Genomic DNA, 6,000 nt, shown 5'->3' on the forward strand with positions numbered 1-6,000 from the left:
CTTTCCTTCCCTACGAATAGCATATGGTTATTTAATGATGCTTTTCCTGGTGGAGTGTCCTGAGGAATCACTGGGCTGGTCTTCCCAAGCTGCAGCTAATTGTAGATCCTGCACGTCCTCCCTTGGGAGTGCAGTTTTGTTTGCACAGGATCACCCTGCAGTGAGGCTGAGCCCAGTTGTACTTTTTGGGGTGTTAGCAAGGGAACTTGAAGAGGCCTGAAAGAAGGGGTTCTTCAGCGGGGAAAAATAGCCATTGCAACCAGCAAAGTCACAAAGAAAACAGGGTACGGTGTCAAACTCCCAAGCTTTTAGAAGCAATTTTCTAGGTAGAAATGCCTGGGCGGTAGGTAGAAGGCAGCAAGCATTTCAGCTGTAACATGTAGGTAGATCTGTCTTAATGCTGATATTGCATGAGTTTGTGTACAGAAATGCATGTGGAAAGTAGTATAATTCAGCAGTAGGTGTCTTTGGCTTTGTAGGATCGTAGATTTGAATACAAAGAGAAATAATGCACAGGCATCATACCTTAGTCATTTCAATATAGGGACAACCCTGATCCAGGAAAGAACTTAAGCACATGCTTAACCTGTAGCATATGCTGACTTCTTGTGAGATGTAGGCTTGGACTTGGTCAGAATGCTTTCCTGAACTGGAATGAATTCGGAATTACTTTCAATATATTAAGATAATTCCAGAGCCTGTGAGTTCCTGGAGCAGATGATAGTAATTCCATTGTATACTCCAAAGTTTACTTTTTATATTTTTTTCTACTTTTATAAGCATATAAAACTCGACAGGATATGAGGATTTGCCATATTAATTCTGCTATAAAAGCCCTGTCTAATTTCCCTCATGAGGCTGCCTTTAGTGTTTTCAGAGACTAATTGAATCACTAATACTTATTGCTTTAAACCAATGCAGTATTTAAAAAACAAATTGGAGTGGTTCTTAAACTAGTAGAGTTTAATTTCTTAGAAATTTGCCTTTATTTATTCAGTACCCCATATATTTTAGCAAGTTTGCATATGAAACAGGTAAAATACCTATTTCAGATACACAATTGTCAGGGAGGAATTAGAACAACATAAGAGCATAAAGAACATCATGAGTGATAGTCTTGACTGTGGAACATCAGGGCCATGCAGCGATATTCTTGAACTTGGCATTTTGGTGCTTTTTAAAGCGTTTGTATACTGAAATTTCTGGGTTAAAGCCTCAGCTACTATAAATTACAGAGCTACTTCAAATCTACTAGCTTAGTAGCTAACCAAGTCTCTGCATCTTGAAATCGTTCTGGAAGAATTTGGTAATTGCATGTTAGCTTGGTCCACTCTGGTGGAAGATGGAGATTGCTTTGCCTGCTGCCGTCTGTGTTTCCTGTATCTGCACATCGTTCGTGGTCTTGTCAGGACCTGGCAGCACAGTCATTTTGATACGTGCCACATCTCTCTCACATTGAGCTAACACATAAATGAATCTGAATCTAGATGATACTTTTCTCTCATTTCTTTTAATAGTGCTTTTGAAGGGTAAAAAATGGAGACAGGACCAAAATAATCACGGCAAGCAGCAGAACAGTGATGTACCCGCAGATTTTCAATAGGAAGCGATCGTATAGGTGTTAGTTTTATTCATCTAATACTGATGATATTTTCTAGGATGTCTTGCGTTTTGCTTTTTCTTGTCTTTCCTGCTCAGTCCTGCTCAGTGCAGAATTACTGCTTAGTCACCTTCCAAAATTGTTCCGCAAGACCATGCTGTATCCATAATGCGGTGCTATTCCAGTGACAGCCATCCCTGAAAGCTGCATGCTCTCTGCAGCAGCACAGTATGGACCTTATAGTAGGAGTTTTCTGTATTGCAGTAAGAGCACGATTCAGATTTTGCCATTAACATCAGTGGTAACCTGCATCTACTCAGAGCAGTAGGAGAACTGTTTTTGGCTACAGTAGATGCAGGATCATTTTTAGAGAATGGAAAAGAAATAGGCAAGTGAAATAGAGATAAAAGTAGTTCAGAAAGTATATCCTCAAGCTAGGACAATCCCTAACCAGAGAAAAGCAATACAGCATCTTATGTAGTCTTACACAGAAAGTGCTGCTCATGACCAAGATGGAACAAAACAGTTTCTCTTCCCTGGTGGTGATTTAGTTTGACTCAAAGCTATTCTTCTAGTTGTTGATGGAAACGGACTGGAATAGGTATTGGAAGTGGTGAGGTTCTTTTAGAAGAAGGTGGATGGCAGGGGATGTACATCTCTAGGTAAAGAGTGAGGTCAGTCTGTGCTGTGGATTTGTACTTTATACTTGATTTTATACATGATAACTGAGAAGCGACCAGCTGAAACCACCTTAATGCCTCAGTGTAGTGAGACCAAGAAGTTTAAGACTCTAAGTGCCTTCAAACATACTTTGGACCTCAGAACTGAGACTATACAAGTGCTCAACAAGGCCTAGGTACAAGTAGCCTTGACAAATTGGACAGGACATACTGCTTGATTCTTGCACCTCTTGAGATGATTAGCTTATCTCATGTGTATAGAACTGGCTCCTGAAAATGGCTGTTTGATGTGGTAATGACCATGGGTTCCTTCTGGCTGATGTCTCTGTCCTGTTTTCTGTGAATCTCAGAGGGCTCTGCATGGTATCTCAGGAAATGCTAAATCTGAGTCTTGTGTCTCACAGTGCCGGCAGTCTGGGTGGACTGGTGGTGTTGGGCTGACTTGGGCTGCACTGGTTGCTGATCCTCCTCTTCAGGTGGTCTTAACCGTCCTTTTCCTCCTGGCTGGAGATCTGGTATCTCACCTGCCAGAGGCCTCCAGTTGAAAGACTGGGAGCCAACCGGAATATTCCCTGGAGAAAGTTTGCCCTTTTGGAAAAGACCCGGTCATTTGTTACCTGACTATAGGTCTGGGGCCAAGCTGACAAAATGCCATGTGTTAATAGGGAGATGGAGGATGATGGAGGATGTTCGGAAAGATTATGTGTGGGTAGACAGAAAGGTGTTTTGGTTTATGTTTTTTTTTTTTTTTTTCCAGCAAATCCACTGTATAGCTACTCTGGTAGATTCCCAGGGAAGGCAAGAGTGCTGCTTCTGTGGGTGAAGCTGTAGAGCCCTGGGGTCATAGACCATTTTTCATCCTTCAGGACATTTTAAAGAAGATTGAAAACACTGACCCCAAATTTCAATAGATAAACTTAGGGCAAATGTGGATCAAACCTAATGGATGCTGCAGTAGGACTTTGGAGTCACTGGTTCTTTAGCCTGATGCATGACCATGGGCAGATCAGTTCTCCTTGTGCCACATGTCCTGAGGCAAACAGCTACAGAAGAGCTCTTAAGAGATATATGTGTATCACTCCTAAGATTTATTGATTATTTAGCGAAGTCTGAAAACCATACTGAGGCAAACTATGGTCCACTGTTTTTTGGCAAGTCTTTTCAGGCATGCTTGGCTGCTGAGTAGTGCAAATGCTGAGTAAGAGCTCTTATTATTTCATGAATGGTGAAATAGCAATGCCATTTTTAGTTCTCCCCATGTCTGTGAAGGAGCCGGCAATGGCCTGTGAGCAAGGCCACATCCGATAACTCGGTACTGTCATCCAGAGCTAAACTGAACTGGCCATCTGTGGCCAGAAGACAGTCTGTGTTGATGCTCTTCTAATGTGTATGTGGGCAAATCTGAGGGGAATTTGAGTTACTGGCCAAAATGCAGGCCATTTATTTGTAAATGATGAGTAAGTCTAATGACTTCAGTAGCCCTCTGTCAAGAAGACCCTGGGCTTGTTGAAAGCTTCCTTGTTTGGAAAGTGTTTGTGGCCGGCTTCCTTCATGAGAAAGAACTGCCTTTCAATCCGCTTAATGTGTTTAGTTGAACTAACCTATTCTGGCTCTTGCTCTGTGGGTCAGTGAACTGTAGCTCAGGACACTCACGCCAGTTCTCGAGCTTCCCTAGGTTTGACAGTCTGCCACTAAAACAATTGAAGCAGGAGGATTCCCAAAGGGAATTAACAACTGTTTGCAGCAATTAGAGTGTGTCAGCTGGAAAAAAAAAAAAGAAAGAAAAAAGAAAGTTGGCATCATTAGAGAAAGATGCTCTGATTGGTGGTGTCATGGGAAACAAAGAGAAGAGACTTGTTTCTAAGAGCGGAGGAAGGAGATGTTAGGAGATATTTACCGAGCACTGAAATAAGCTTGAGTTTCACAGAAAATCAGATTGAAGGGAGAGCATGAGGCAGAGCACTGGAATCTTCAGTGCCATCCATGTGTGGGATAATGAAAGAAGAGAGCCAAGAAACTCCAGGGGAAGCAAAGGGGGAGGCTGGGGCTGACTGGGGCCCTGCAGCTTGGTGCTGGATGGAAAAGCAGCAGGGGAGCCTGGCTGCCTGTCGAGAGAGTTATTGCCCCTGCAGGTATCTAAGTCTGGATGCGGGCTATCTGCCAAAACAGTCTGTGTCCCTCTCCCAATTGTAGAAATAAGGTCACACTTGGCCGCAGGCAGGAGAACTCCGTTTGAAATTGCTCCCCTACCCCCCATTTTCACTCCTGCTGGTGTGTGGATGTCTATGTCCTCCCCGAAAGGGGGAAGGGAAGATCCAGCCCTTTGAATGGCAGCACCAGGCTGTGCTTTGGCTTTATTTTTGTCCACCTCTGTTAGATCAGAAATTGAAATTCATCAGTGTGGCACATTGGGACATTGCAAGATGTGTCTGACAGAATAAGGAGGGCACCCTGGGACCTCCGGGCCTTCCCCAGGGAGCCCAGAAGACTTTGGAAAAGGAGCAATGCATTTTCAGCAGGGTGAAGCCAAGGTGGGCTCCTGGGCAGGGGTGCCTTGTACTGTTGCACGTGGAGAATGGCTGATGATGATTTTGCCCGTGAAATCCTGAGCCACAGGTATTGGAGCTATTGTGTTCAGTAAATCCATAGGAAGGCCATGCTGAACGAGGGCATCTATGCTTGTTTGTCTCCTGGAATCATTCACTGAACTTCAGTGAAATTGCAGTGCTTGTGAATTTACTCCTAAAAGGCAGGACAAGTGACTGAGGTGAACACACTTTCTGCTATTTACTTTTCTTTTATATGTGTGTATATATATGTATAAAATCACTGCAGGTCTCTCTTGTGTCTCTAGATTCTCTTATGCTCAATGTAACACAAGTGAAACCCAATACACCTAAGTCTCTGCTGCTTAAAATGGGCAGAAACTCCTCTGTAATTAAGAGAGCTGAATCATTTGGACTAAGGTTGGTCTCTTGTTTCAAAGATCAATTGCTATCAAGAATTCTGTGTGATTGATTAGTTAAGTGTGGGTTCCATTTCCTGGGTAATAGCTGCAGATTTTGCAGAGAAAATCCCATTGACGCCAGCTAGAAGGTGATCGCCTGTATGTACCTGTAATAGAAAGTTACATTAGGGGGATGTTTTGTATCACTTAATGGTAGTTACCGATGATGTTGAAATGATTGCATTTGTTGAAGTACCACATAGGGCTGTAAATCAAGTCAGGAGCCCTAGCAAAGCAGGCTCTCTGCATCTGCTGCTTTGGCTTTACTGTCACCTCAGTGCAGCAACAGACATGCCCTGAGCCCTGCCTGTTCATGGAAGCAGAGGCAGCACTGCTGTTTCTTCGGCTGTTTTTCTATGCTAGTCCCAGCTAGTACCAAGCAGAATAGAGATTTATGGTCGACTTTTTTTTTTTTATAGAAAAGTATTGCCAAATGTCTTTGAACATAAAAAGGAAGGTTCAGTTGGATAAGTAATTCAGCTAATACTCAAGTCTGCTTTTGATTTTATCCAAGATGGTTCTTCCATCTTTATTTGCCACTAAAACACGCCTCAGTTTTATATATAGGAAATCAAGATTAATTCAAGTCACATTTCAACAGTGGAGAAGTTGCAGAGTTGTTGAGTCACTGGGCACATGCAGTTAGAAAGGAATATGCTGGTGGTGCTTGGCCAAGGTGGACCTGAAGCAAAGCCTGGTTCTGAACCCCCTCC

Source organism: Tinamus guttatus, unplaced genomic scaffold, assembly GCF_059628265.1.
Source record: "Tinamus guttatus ecotype Peru unplaced genomic scaffold, ASM5962826v1 Tinamus_guttatus_pri_ptg000287l, whole genome shotgun sequence".
Taxonomy (NCBI): domain Eukaryota; kingdom Metazoa; phylum Chordata; class Aves; order Tinamiformes; family Tinamidae; genus Tinamus; species Tinamus guttatus.